Below are 15663 nucleotides of genomic sequence, written 5' to 3' on the forward strand. Positions count from 1 at the left end.
AATGGGGTTTATATTTGTTGAGAGTGACATGCCCACCTCAGTGGGAGTTACTCCATAGCATCCATATCACACTGTATGTGCTTATACCAACCGATAGTGAGAGTGACTGAATGGATCCCTGCTTCATCATTATGTGAGCTATGTGGTTTATATTAATCCCACAGTACCGTTATTACCTGAGATGATGTCATGAAGGGGATGCCCAATGATGCTACTTTGACATACTCCTTAGGATCATGGATGATATGGTCCAGCGGGACACTATTAGGAAAGTTGTTGGGAACAATCAAATTGACATGAGGGGCTCAGGGAAAACCATATGATATTACACCTTTGTTTTGTGACTTGTTGCCTGGGCGACTTGGTCATATTTGTGATCGATGTAGTCATAAGTAAATTGCATACAAAGGGTTAGCGTTGCTCATCATGAGGGATCGAGAGTGCTAGATCAGGTGTAATTGGATCGTTTGAGGTATTTCGAGATTGTTTGCGAGTGATGTACTATATTGGTTAGATGGAAGCTTGATATAGTACTCCTACCCTATATTATCTCGTTAGGTCGTATGCCCCATTTCCTGTATAAAGGGTAACACAATTGAGAGAGACTTGGATGCTTAGTTAAACTAATGTGCCCTATGTGGGCGAGCGGGAGATGTTAATTGATATGGGCCTTGGGCCCGGTTCAAACCACCAACAAGGGGTAGGTTTACCCAACTTGTAAGCGTGGAAAGAGCCAGCTACTTAAGTGGCTGACTCTCCCCCCCTCTTGGTAGAATCCTAGTGTGAATCTAAAAGGGGGCAGGGCCTTAGGGTTTTTGGCTTTATAAAGACAACCTCTAATCCTAAGGCCATATCTCTGAGAAACCAAATTCTCCCTTGTTAGGGAAATGCAAATGGTCCTATACACTCCAAGTCATCCTCAAGATGACAAAGATGTTTTGATGATAACAAATAAGACCACCCTTGGACTAATGTTTGTGTTTAAAGTTATTTAGCATAGCACCAAGTGAGGGGGAGAGCGTATATAAATGCACAAGAGCATACAAGAAGAATATTGCTCAAAGACATTTCAAGACTTGGAAGTTAAAACCTGAAGACTAAAGGCATTAAACACTTTGAAGATTGAAGATTTGAAGACTTTGTATTTAAACTTGTGTCATAGTTAAGTCACAATTGATGTAATGTACACACGCACACATTCATCCATTTAGAATGTCCTTAGGTGGTAAATTGACCCCTTAGACATTGGACTTTTTGGTGTTGGAACCCTCCCAAACCATACCCTTATCATTACTTGACCATTTACCCTGAAAATGCCCAATCCGGCATACCGGATTCCCATCCAGGATACCGGATTAATGGGAATCTCAGGAAAAGTGGTCACAGTGACTCACTTAAGCAAGCTGGATAAGGATCCAGCATACCGGATCCTATTTGCCTGCTTTTTGCCCTGATCTAGCATACCGGATGGCTATCCAGCATACCAAATCAGTGTAGTACTGAGCTTAATTTGACCGTTATTCCTGTGTTTAAAATGGAAATTAGGTGATCCGGTATACCGGATTTCCATCCAGCATACCGGATTATATATGGCTTATGGAATCCGATCCTTACTTAGATTCCTAATTAATTCAAGCCTCTTAGACTATAAATACCCACTTATTTTAGGCTCTAATCATCACTATTAATCACAATCAAGAGCCTCCATAAAACAAGTCAATCTCAAGTGAGAATTCAAGTACCAATCCAAAGCATCAAGTCTCACTTAGCTCCCTTCATACAACTTGCATTTAAGCTTTATAGTTTGAAAGGTAGCAAAGCTTCACTAAGATTGAGGTAACTTTAATCTTAGTATTTATTTATATTTTATACGTTGTTTTGAGTCCTCTTACTCGGAATCAAGAGTAGGATGAGTCCTCTTGCTCAATAATCAAGATTAGTTGTTGTTGAGTTCTCTTGCTCATTCCTCAACAGTTGTACGAGTCCTCTTACTCTTACTCAAGATTTGACATAGTGAAATTCTCTCTAAGGTGAGAGGAGTGGACGTAGGCAAGCTTGGCTGAACCACTATAAATCCTTTGTGTCACTTCTAATTATTGCTTGTCTTAACTTTGGTGTTTTATTTTAATTTCCGCATAAGTTTTTATAATTCCCCAGGTTCACCTATTCACCCTCCCTCTAGGTGAATTCACATTTGGTATTAGAGCGGTGAAGGATTCTCCTATTGGACTGTGATTATTTTTAATCCAACAAAGAGTTTTAAGACCATGGGATCCTCTGTCAACCGTAAGATTTAAAGATATAATATTACCCGACCTCCCTTCTTTGAAGGTGAAGGATTCTCCTATTGGAAGAATCGCTTCAAGAACTTCGTGTGCGCCAATAATATTGATGCATGGGAAGTCATTGAGAATGGACCAAACTCTATAGATAAGCCGAAGGAAGAGTGGACCCCAGTTGAAAAAGCAAAGGTTCAACTCAACTATGTAGCTATAAGCTATATTCAGTATGCCTTAGGAGAAAAAGAATATAACCGGACATGTATGTGTGACTCCGCTAAGGAGATGTTTGATAAACTTGTTGTTACTTATGAAGGTACTTCTGAAGTAAAACAATCTAAAATTGATATGTTAGTTAATGAATATGAGCTATTTAAAATGAAAAATGATGAAGACATATATGTCATGTTCACTCGTTTTACTAACATTGTGAACAAGTTGAAAGGTTTAGGAAAGGTTTATTCCAATGGTGAGAACGTTCGAAATATTTTGAGATCTCTCTCAAAAGAATGGAGACCCAAGACTACAGCAATAAATGAATCAAAGGACATTGACAAGCTAAGTCGAGATGAGCTATTGGGATCACTCCAAACTCATGAGATGGAGCTCAAACAAGACACCAAGGAGGATGAGCCTAAAGAACCAAAGAAGAAAGTTGTTACATTCAAAACCTATGACATCAGCTACGATGATGAAGAACTCTTGAATGGTGAGATTGCCTATCTATCCAAGAAATTTTTAAGATTCTTAAAGAACAAGGGCAAAACTTCATTCAACAAGAGAAGATTTTTCGGACAAAAAAGGTAAAGTATTTCTAAGGATAACACTGATACTTCTTCAAAAGATATTATATGTTATGAATGTAGGAAACTAGGACACTTTAGAGGAGATTGCCCTAAAATGAAGAAATACAAGAAGGCCTACAAAGCGGAACACACCTTTGATTCAAGTGATGAAGAAGAGGATAATAAAGAATCACAAGAAGAAGATGAACAAAAAAATTTAGCTTTAATGGCGACTGAAAATGAAGAAACCCAAAATGAGGTAACCCCCACTTCTCCTTCTCATAAAGATAAGGACTTTTTAAAATTGGAAGAAGCTTTTAAAGATCTTTACCAAAGTAGTATGGAACTAGCTACTACTAAGAAAAATCTCTTAAAGGAGATAAACACCCTAAAAGACCAAAACACAACTCTTAACTTCTCAAGTAAATATCTTGGAAGAAGAAAAAGAGAAATTGTGTAAAGCCTTAGAGTCCTTTACAAATGACAAAAAGACTCTTGATATCTTTCTTGGAAATGTCTCCAAAGCACCCTTCAACAAGGAAGGAGTAGGCTATAATGCGAACAAAGGTTCAAATCACACCAAAGAACAAGTTCAAGTAAAATAACAAGTAAGAAAGTAAAAATTTTTTTTTGCAACTATTGTAGAAAGAAAGGACACTCAATTGAGGAATGTTATGCTAGAAAGAAAATTCTTCAATTTAGCAAACCAAATCCCAAAGGAAAGACTCCGTATAACCCTCAAATTGTTATATGCAATAATTACAACAAAAAGGGACATACTATTTGGGAATGTCATCATATGAATCGACCATTCCACCATCCTAGAAGACCTTATAATAGTCAAAATAGGAGGAGTCATCCAAAGGTACCAAAACCAACTAGAACTCCAACTAAGGTGCAAAGACCACCCAATAACCAAGGTTCATATAGAATACCTCAAAACCAAAGACCTTGGAACCTTCAACCATACACAAGTTGATATGGGAACCAAAAAGAAAATGGTCACCAAATGGTGTGGAGACCAAGAGGAATGTATAATACTAACAATGATGGACCCAACACTCAATGGGGACCAAAGTTTTATTAAGCATTCTTGTCTTGTAGGTGCACTTAAGGAACATGGAATGGTATATTGATAGTGGTTGCTCGAAGCACATGACTTCCAACTTAAAGCTATTTTTGAAACTCAAGAAATAAAAAGGAGGATGGGTATCTTTCGGAGACAACAACAAAGGAAGAATCATTGGAAATGGATCGATACAATTTGGAGGTACAGTAATTTCTAACATCAGGCTAGTTGATAGCCTTAAGTACAACTTACTTAGTGTAAGTCAACTTTGCAATAATGGCTACTTTATTAACTTTAAGGCCTCCAAGTGTGAGATTAAAGATTCTAATGATAACATGATTCTTGAGGATTGTAGGAAGAATAATGTTTATATCTGTACTTTTAATGTAAACTCGCATGATGCTTGTCTCATATCTAAGTTTGATGATGCAACCTTATGGCATAGGAAATTAGAACATATTAATCCTAAGATTATTAAATCCCTCTCTTCCAAGAACTTGGTGAGAAACTTACCTAAGTTGAATTTTGATAAGCAACACACTTGTGGGGCATGTCAAAGAAGTAAACTTACCAAAGCTTCTCATAAGGCCATTAATTATGTTGCTACCTCCAAACCTCTACAATTACTTCACTTAGACTTGTTTGGACCTATACAAATCACAAGCCTAGGAGGTAAGAAGTACACTTTTGTTATTGTAGATGATTATTCCCGATTCACATGGACCCTCTTTCTCAAATATAAAAATGATGCATTTGAGGAATTTGTAGCTCTTTGCAAGAGAATACAAAATCAAAAGGGTTACTTGATCACTTCTATAAAAAGTGACCATGGAGATGAATTTGATAATATAGAAAAATTTGGTGAGTTTTGTCGAAAATAAGGTATAACTCATAACTTCTCGGCCCCTAGAACACCACAAACAAATGGTGTGGTTGAAAGAAAGAATAGAATGATCCAAGAAACGGCTAGGACAATGCTCAATGAGTATTCCTTGCCTAAGTATCTTTAGGCTGAAGTTGTTCACACGGCTTGTTATGTGTTAAACTGGGTTTTGATAAGACCTATCTTGTTAAAGACCCCTTATGAATTGTTTCATAATAAATTGCCTCAAGTTGATTATGTCAAAGTATTTGGTTGTGCTTGTTTCATTCTTAATACTAAGGATAATTTAGGAAAGTTTGAAGAAAAAACTGATGATGGTATCTTTCTAGGCTACTCCACAAATAGTAGAGCATATAGTGTTTAATAAAATAACACTAGTTGTGGAAGAGTCTATGAATGTTAGATTTGATGAATCTATGGCAAAAGAAAGGTATAAAGACCTAGAAGAAGATGATGAAGATGAAGTACTCGAAATTAGGAAAAGAGTTGAAAAAGTTACTTTAGATGAACCTAATGATCAAGTACATCAACTTCCTAAAGAGATTAGAACTATTAAAGGCCACCCTCTTGACCTTGTCATTGGAAATCTAGATAAAGGTATACAAACTAGGAGTAAAATTCAAAATATTTGTTCCAATGTAGCCTTCATTTCTACTATTGAACCCAAGAACATTAAAGATGCACTTTTGGATAGTAATTGGATAATTGCTATGCAAGAAGAGCTTAACCAATTTGAAAGGAATCAAGTATGGGACTTAGTGCCAAGGCCCTCAAACTCCAAGATTATTGGAACTAGATGGGTATTTAAAAATAAACTTGATGAAGATGGTAGCATAACTAGAAACAAGGCTAGATTGGTTGCCCAAGGCTATAACCAACAGGAAGGCATTGACTTCGATGAGACCTATGCTCCTGTAGCCAGACTTGAATCAATTAGAATGTTGCTTGCATTTGCTTGTCATAAGAATTTCAGGTTACATCAAATGGACGTGAAGAGCGCATTTTTAAATGGCTTCATCAATGAAGAAGTACACATCATCCAACCACTTGGATTCGAAGACCCAAAGTTTTTAGACCATGTATACAAGCTGAAGAAAGTCTTGTATGGCTTGAAACAAGCTCCAAGAGCATGGTACGACAGGCTAAGTAAGTTTTTGATCGATGAAGGTTTTACAATGGGTAAGATAGATACAACTCTCTTTGTAAAACATAAGAATAAAGACTTAATTCTTGTTCAAATTTATGTAGATGACATCATATTTGGATCTACAAATGAATCTCTCTGTCTTGATTTTAGTTAAGAGTATGAGTAGTGAATTTGAGATGAGTCTTATGGGTGAACTGAATTTCTTTTTAGGACTTCAAATAAAACAAACCCCTAATGGGATTTTCATCAGTCAAACTAAATATCTTAAGGAACTATTAAAGAAGTTTGACATCAATGGACAGAAGTCTTCTAGTACTCTAATGAGTACATCTGTAACTCTGCCTAAGGATGAAGATGGAATCCCAGTTGACCCGACCAAATATAGAGGTATGATAGGTAGTTTACTTTACCTAATGGTTAGTAGACCAGACATAATGTTTAGTGTCTGTGCTTGTGCTAGGTTCCAAGCCAAACCTATATATGCAATCCCATTTGAGTACTGTAAAGAGGATATTTAAGTACTTGAAAGGAACTCCAAGCATTGGCCTATGGTACCCTATGGACAATGACTTTAACCTTATTAGCTTCTCTGACACCGACTTTGCCAGTTGTCATGTTGATCGTAAGAGTACAAGTGGATCTTGTCACTTCTTAGGATCATGTTTGGTTTCGTGGTTTAGTAAGAAGCAAAACTCAGTTACTCTACCTACCACTGAAGCTGAATACATCATCGCAGGACGAGGTTGTGCACAAGTGCTATGGATGAGGCAAACTCTCCAAGACTATAGAGTTAAGTTTGACCCTTCCTCAATCCAATGTGATAACACAAGTGTAATTAATCTTAGCAAGAATCCGATTTTACACTCTCGAGCTAAGCACATTGACATTCGTTATCACTTTCTACGTGATACAACTCAAAGAGGTGAAATCCGACTTGACTATATTGAGACCGAGAAGCAACTTGTGGACATCTTCACAAAACCCTTAAGTGAAGAAAGATTCGGCTCTCTTAGAAGAGAACTTGGCTTGTGTGACCCATTTGAATAACTGAAAATGATTTTTTTCAAAATTGCTATTTTTTCACTGTTTTTGCCTGAAATGGTATACCGGATCACAAAACGGTATACCGGATCAGCATATTTGGCAGTTTTTTATCATTGATGCTTGAAACGGTATACCGGATGATCAATCGGTATATCAGATAATTGAATTTCTACCCGTTTTATAGCTGTTACATTGGATTTCAAGCCTATATAAATCTCTAATTTTGTCATTTTCTGAATCACTGTTCACTCCACCTTCACTCTCTTGTCTCAATCTATCTTGAAACTTAAATTTCTCTTTCTCTTTCTTCAAACCTCTCCTGCAATATGAGTAGAAGAGGCAAGGTTGTTATGCCCGACAGGCAACAACCATCCAAAAGGGGAAGAACCGGAAGCTCCTCGAGACAATCATATGCTCCAGGGGAAGATCGTCTCTTTCGCTCTCCAGAATGTCGTGCTAATTGGCCCCTCTATCTTGCTTGAAAAATAGAAGAAGGCCATAAAGTCGATATCTTTTCCTTCAATAGTATTCGCCTTGAGGATATGTTCAAAGATATTGGTTGGGAACCCCTTCTCAACATGGCTGAACCTTGCTACCCTCAATTGGTCAAATACTTTTACACCAATCTTTACTTCAGCGGGGCGGAAGATTTTTTGAAACTCCACTCTTATGTGAAGAGTGTTCACATAGATCTTTCCATTGCCGATTTTGCTCTCCATCTTGGACTCTCTTGCGATGGACCTTGCATCTTTTGGACTCCAAAAAGCACTATCTTTAGGGACTTCATCAACCATGAAGAAGTCTATTCCTCCATCTTGAAGCAATATGATCCTCAGGCGGCAACCGTGGTAACTGAAAGACTTCGCCTTATTCCCCATGTCATTTCCTATATTATTCAACATAATTTCATTCCTCGGGGAGGCAATCGAAATAAGTGTCTCACCCCTTAAGCTTACCTCACTTGTTGTGTATATACCAATACACCCACCTGTCTTCCATACTTCATTATGAGGTATATGGAATCATGTGCTCACCCCCAAAAGCATACCAATCTTCCTTATGGCCAGCTTCTCACTCGTCTCTTTTGAGTCTTTGATATTAATCTCACTCGAGAAGAAGAATCCATCGTGACCTTCCAACACATCACTCGTAATAGCTTTCATACTATTACTATTCATCCTCCCTCCGATGTGTTTGTTGAAGAAGAAGAAGATTTGGATGCAAATGTGCCTCCTCCTCGTCAAGATCTAGAAGGCATTCCGGCATCCTTACAAGAATGGGTGTCAAGCATCGATGATTATATGGACAAAACAAATACTCGTATCATAGAACTTGAATTTGGTCAACAACGAATTCAAGAGGATGTGACATCTCTTCGCAATGATGTGAGGATCGGATTTGACTCTTTAAATGTGCGCCAAGATAAAATCCTCAATGCCATTCATTCACTTGCTTTCAATCTTGGTCATCTCTCTCTTGACACACCGGGAGCCACTCCTCAAGGAGTTCGACCACCTTTTTTTGGTGCCTCAAGCTCTATTCCACCCCTTCCACCCTTTGATCCTAATGCATGATGTGAAATGCCCCTCTTTTTGATAATGACAAAGGGGGAGAAGTATTGGGCTTGGAATAAATAAATAGTAATGGACTTTTGATTTATGTTTGATTTGTGTAATCCACATTGTTTAATATGCATGATGAAATTGTTCTTATACATTGTCTCTTGTTTCTTTGCATTGTTATTTGCTCCACTATTTTATTCACATGGATTATTTATCATCATAAAAAAGGGGGTGATTGTTAGGAAAATGCAAATGGCCCTATACACTCCAAGTCATCCTCAAGATGACAAAGATGTTTTGATAATAACAAATAAGACCACCCTTGGACTAATGCTTGTGTTTAAAGTTATTTAGCATAGCACCAAGTGAGGTGGAGCGTATACAAATGCACAAGAGCATACAAGAAGAATATTGCTCAAAGACATTTCAAGACTTGGAAGTTAAAACTTGAAGACTAAAGGCATTAAGCACTTTGAAGATTGAAGATTTGAAGACTTTGTATTTAAATTTGTGTAATAGTTAAGTCACAGTTAATGTAATGCATACACGCACGCATTCATCCATTTAGAATGTCCTTAGGTGGTAAATTGACCCCTTAAGCAAGTTGGATAAGGATCCAGCATACCGGATCCTATTTGCCTGCTTTTTGCCCTAATCCGGCATACCGGATGGCTATCCAGCATACCGGATCGGTGTAATACTGAGCTTAATTTGACCGTTATTCCTGTGTTTAAAATGAAAATTAGGTGATCCGGCATACCGGATTATATATGGCTTATGGAATCCAATCCTTACTTAGATTCCTAATTAATTCAAGCCTCTTAGGCTATAAATACCCACTTGTTTTAGGCTCTAACCATCACTATTAATCACAATCAAGAACCTCCATAAAACAAGTCAATCTCAAGTGAGAATTCAAGTACCAATCCAAAGCATCAAGTCTCACTTAGCTCCCTTCATACAACTTGCATTTAAGCTTTATAGTTTGAAAGATAGCAAAGCTTCACTAAGGTTGATGTAACTTTAATCTTAGTATTTATTTATATTTTATATGTTGTTTTGAATCCTCTTGCTCGGAATCAAGAGTAGGATGAGTCCTCTTGCTCAATAATCAAGATTAGTTGTTGTTGAGTTCTCTTGCTCATTCCTCAAGAGTTGTACGAGTCCTCTTGCTCTTACTCAAGATTTGACATAGTGAAATTCTCTCTATGGTGAGAGGAGTGGATGTAGGCAAGCTTGGCCGAACCACTATAAATCCTTTGTGTCACTTCTAATTATTGCTTGTCTTAACTTTGGTGTTTTATTTTAATTTCCGCATAAGTTTTTATAATTCCCTAGGTTCACCTATTCACCTCCCCTCTAGGTGAATTCACATCCCTCTCCCTTAGTGTTTTGTGTTCTCTTTAGGCTGACTCTCCCCCCCCCCCTCTTGGTAGAATCCTAGTGTGAATCTAAAAGGGGACAGGGCCTCAGGGTTTTTGGCTTTATAAAGACAACCTCTAACCTTAAGGCCATATCTCTGAGAAACCAAAATCTCCCTCTCTCTTAGTGTTTTGTGTTCTCTTTGGGATTCCATCTCTTCCCAGGGATTTGTGGTGTGGAGTTATCTGTGGAGAAGTCTAATAAGATATTTGAAGATCGTGAAGCAAATCGTTCGAGTTCGTGAAGCTAGTAACCAAACTTGTACGAGATCCTCTTTCGCTACGTTCCCATCTCCGTTCAGGTAACACCCTAACGGGTGATGATTTATTTACATTCTCCAATGCTATAGCCAATATATTGCCAGTGTGGTAGATAAAAAAGAAATAGAGTTGTGTGTGTAGATTGATGTCTGGGACTCTGGATGGCAATGAGAAGAAGCTGGGCAGTGGTGTAGGTGGAAGGGGCAAGGTGGGAGGATAAAGGGCAAGGAGATACGGGAGAGGGGTGGTGAGATGCTGAGTGCAAGGGCAACAAAGGGAAAAGAGGGGCAATGGTCACGGGGAGAAAACATGGAGAGAGAGAGAGAGAGAGAGAGAGAGAGAGAGAGAGCTGGATAGATGCAAAGTTCTCCCAACAAGAATCTATCATGGGCGAATTTATAAATTTATCCCTTCATTTCAACTCATCAAATTGATTCAAGAGGGTAAATAAAAATATAGTGAAGTGAATTACTTCACTCTCTATAGTGACATGTAGGAGGACCCATATATACATATATGCGAGAGAGAGAGAGAGAGAGAGTGTTCAAAGACAAGCCTATATATGAGTTTGCAACCTACTCATAACGAATATGCTTCGTGTTGTTGTAGTTTCAAAGTCATTCATGAGGGCCAAAAACCCGCATAGGATTGAAGCCTGAGGGTGGAAACATATGCTCTCTCTGCTATTATGCGTGGTTTCTCTCCGCTATTTGCGTGCCGGTAGCTGTCCACTCACCTTGGTCTCCTAGTTCCCCATCTGTGTCTCAGCATCGTCAGGGTAGCAAGCCCTAAGAGCCGGCAATCATGACGGCCTTCAACGATGAGTTCCTTTTAGAGTTTCTTCTTCCCCTGGTACGCCATCTCCTCCTAACCTTGCTATTCTTTGCGCACTACTGCCTGGAGATGTTTGGAGCCCTAGTCTTCCTCTTTGAGTATCTTCTCTGATTTCCCCCCTCTCATCTCTGACTTCTCATCACCTATCTCCTCCCCCCTCTCCAACTCCTTTCAGATACATATCTGACCTTGGCTCTTCCCCTCTCTGCCCTGATGGCCACTCATCTGGGGCGCCAGCAACCCACAGAACCGCCTGAAGTAGATGAACCTTTTTTGCTCGTAGAGGAGGAGTTAGAGAACGAAGCTTCTCTCACCTGGGAAAATACTCCATTGGGTTTCATTCTGGCAGGGAAACCCTACAGGAAACATGCACTAATGGAAGCTCTTCTGAGGGCATGGAATACAAGATTCAAAGTGGAGATATCCCCTCTTGAGGCTGATTGTTACCTGTTTCGGTTACAACACAGGACTGATATGCTCAATGTTATAGAGGAGGGACCATGGTCGGTGACAGGGAATCTACTCCTAGAAAAATGGCGCGATGACAATCAATGGTAATTCAGACGAGTAGAGTTCTGGGTGTAACTATCAGAAATCCCACCGGATCTGGTCTCTTTGGAGTTTGCTATACAACTAGAGAAAAGCCTGGGGAAACCCAGGAAGGTGATGTTAATCAAAGGAATGCACTTCGGGGAAAGGGTGCAGTTCTTTCGGTGTAGAATCGAACTGGATATTACCACCTCACTGCGGGTCTCAATCCCAGTTCAGCGCCGCTCAGGTGTCAAGGTCCATATTAAAGTCAAATATGAGCAATTACCTATCTTTTGTTATATTTGTGGGCTTATAGGACATGAAGAGAATAGATGCTCGCATCGTTTTGGTGAATCAGATAGGAAAGCTTCAGAAGATATGCGGCCTTCTTCGACACCCCTTAGGAATTGTCTGGTTAAAGCTGCGTGGTGCCCCCCCCCCCCCCCGCGATATTCGTCTGATTGATCAGGCTTCAATATTGTTATGGGAGAATTCAGAAGCTTACCGTAAAACTCAAATCCCAACCACCCCCCTGAGAAGGACTCCTTCCCCTGATGAGCGACAGAGACGGATTGGTGCTGGAGAGGAGGATCAACAGGGACGAGAACGTTCAAGCTCTGAAACCCTAATTCCCCTAACGTGTGCTCTGGTGCATCTGCAGGATCGTATTAGCCCGTACCAATCAGTACCACATGGCACTGGTCACACGACAGAAGGTACTCCCCACACCTCCCATGCGCAACACACCTTTTTATCCTCTAATCCACCTCAGTGCCTTGTGTCTAATGCCTTTGCCAATCCATCGTACCCATCCCAGCCCCTACCTAACGGAATTTTCCAGAATCAGGCTCATCCCTCCATCCCCATCCACCAACTAGCATCTCTAGTATCGGCCATTTACGCGCTAAGTGACTCAGCAATATCCACTCCGTCACAGGACGTGACATAGCTGTTACTATCCCTTCTTCCCCATTTGTCGGGAATCACCCTATCAAATCCCAACCAACCGTCTGGTCCAATAATTGAACCAGTTAACACCCCACAACCAACCCATAACTTTATAGCCCAAGGTCCCTCAAGAAATCTGGATAGGGGCCCACCTATTGGACAAAGCCCAGCACCGAATATCCACATGACACCCACCACCAGCAGCCCAAATACCTGCCAGATGATAACCATTCGAGCCAGGGACCCACCTCATGACTCCATGCACTTAGGGATTACGTCTTCCACACCTTCTGTGGCCACTGTCTCCACAGAGTCTAGAGTGAATCCATACTCTACGGCACAAGCAGGATCTACTGGGGGGAAAACTCGATCTGTCAAACAGAGAATGGTAGGGGATCCATTTCACCTGAAATCCAAGCCTAAGAGGCAGAGAAAGGGGGATGAGACAGAGGAGAAAGAAAAGAGTATTGCAAAGCTAGTGGAGCCTCATTTTTTAGGGGAGGGGCCTGTGGAGCTGACTGGGGCATAACCCCACGGGCAGTCATGAAGTTTGCAAGCTGGAACTATAGAGGACTGGGGAGGCCTCTCACAGTACGATCCCTTCTAAACCTCTCCAAATCAAAAAAATTCGATTTCATCTTCCTTATGGAGACTAGGTGTGAGCATAAGAAAATAGAACGCATTGCAAAGAGAGCTAATATGCATGGCAGTTTCTCAGTTTCGCCAGTGGGCACTGGAGGTGGTTTATCCATTCTTTGGCATGATTCCATTACTGTGCAGATCCTGAAATCAGATAACCGTATGATTGATGTGAGTATTTCCTCTGCTAGCTCTCAATCTTTCTTCCTAACTTGCGTGTATGGAGACCCTATTCATTCTTTAAGGCAGCGGGTTTGGGACTCCCTCATCAACTTAAGCCAAGGGCGAAGGGGTAATTGGCTTTATCTAGGTGACTTCAATTCATTTTTGTCATGGCAAGAGAAGGATGGGGGGGAACTGTAAAGGCTATAGGGATATCTTTAGCTTCTAGGATATGGTCGATACTTGTGGTCTGCTTGATTTGGGAGCCCAGGGACTTGGTATTCACTTGGAGCAATAAGCGGCTGGGGAGGGCTAATATCAGGATAAGACTGGACCGTGCTTTTTCTAATGCTGAGTAGCGCATTGCGTTCTCAGAGGCAATTGTTTTTGTTAAACCGGCAATAGGATCGGATCATGCTCCAATTATTGTGGATATTGAAGGTGTTACACCCGCACCCCAGATATACCCCTATACCCCGGGGTAGTTTAAACCTTTACCTAGAGGGTAATGACACGATGGCACTGGTCAACACCTGTAACCTCAGACTTAGAATATTACTAAAAGTATCCCCTCGAAGACCTGAAAGTGTGGGCCAAAGCCCCGTAACTTTTCTTGAGGTTTGGGCCTTGATAGCAACACCGGAGTCACGAACGGACTCACTCGTACTAAATTCGCTCGAGGATCCGCCCGTGTTGTCATCTGCCTTTTTGGTTCCTTTTCCCGTGGGACCCACATCCCCGTATCCCGGACACTATAATTAGACCTTGGGACCATATGGACCCCTACCCTTGCCATTAGATGGTTAGTTGAACCATGAAAATGGGCCCACAAAGCATAACTTAAATGAATAATGGGTTTTATACACCCTGATTAAAAACCAAATAGACCTTAGTGGACAATTAAGTCCTATGGACTTAGGGTGCACCCCAAACATGACCTAATGGATCTAATGGTTATGACTACGGTCAAACAAGCCCTAAGACCTAACTAAAACTCATTTAAAGACATAAGGGCCACTAAGTGTTTGGGGGTGCCTAAACCAAACATGGCTCAAGGCCCATTTGACCCTTAAAAGGATAAGAGAATCCTTATTCTCTTATCTCTCCCCCTCGCAAGTAAACCGTGGAGGAGAAGAGACAAGAGAAGAAGGAGAAGAAGGAAAGAAAAAGAAGAAGTAGAAGTAGGAGAGGAATAGGAGGGGAAGGGAAGAAGATGGAAGCTATGCCAAGATGACTGGCTGCCCCACATCTCCTCCCCAAGCTGGCCGGACCCAAGGGAGAAGAGAAAGAGGAGGAGGAGAGATGGAGAGAGCGGTTGGAAGGAGGAAGCTCACCAAGGTAAGCTCCCCAAACCTAGCTCTCCCCCATTTCTCTTTGATTTTGGTAGAAGTTCTTGAGCTTGAGCTAACCTAGGGTTCCATTTGGGACTCAAGGTGATGCTTGACCCTATTGGGAGCTCTAATGGAGCTAATCTAGACCTCTATGTGCTGTATTGCAGCCATGGCTGTGGAATCCCTAGTTTAAGCTTTCAAACCCAACCCTTGGACAAATGTGAGACCTAAACCTTGTAGGATCTTGGATCCTTGAGGTGAGACTAGGACCTAGTGACCCTAGGAAGGCTTAGACACCTCTCCCTTGTCCCTGAGAGCTTGGGGCACTCCAAGCTTCAAGCTGGAGCAAAAGCCCTCTGAAATCTCGGAAGAGACTGCCAGCGGACGAACGATCGGATCTACTAATCGTGGTACCACCCATCAGTCTGTCCAGTATAACCCCTGTGTATTGGACTGCCTGGATGAAGGAACAGACTCAAGTCTGTTGCATCCGCCCGAGGCCAATTGCTCTCGGGTATGTCTCAGGGATTGAACAGATGTAGGGGCAGACCCAAGAAGCACATCCACCCATTGATCCACTCCCTTTTAGGTGTGTCTCAGGTGTCGAACGGATGCACTACCGGATTCAAGTGAAATGTTCCGCTCGTGGGTCCGCTCACTCTGTTTTTACCTTTTGGCCTGAACGGAGTCAAGGATGGACTCAACTCTGCTGAAATCGTCCGTGAGTCCGCTCATGCTGTCTTGGTTGAAATTTGATTTTAACCTCG

This window comes from Telopea speciosissima, chromosome 4 (genome assembly GCF_018873765.1).
Source record: "Telopea speciosissima isolate NSW1024214 ecotype Mountain lineage chromosome 4, Tspe_v1, whole genome shotgun sequence".
Classification (NCBI taxonomy): Eukaryota; Viridiplantae; Streptophyta; class Magnoliopsida; order Proteales; family Proteaceae; genus Telopea; species Telopea speciosissima.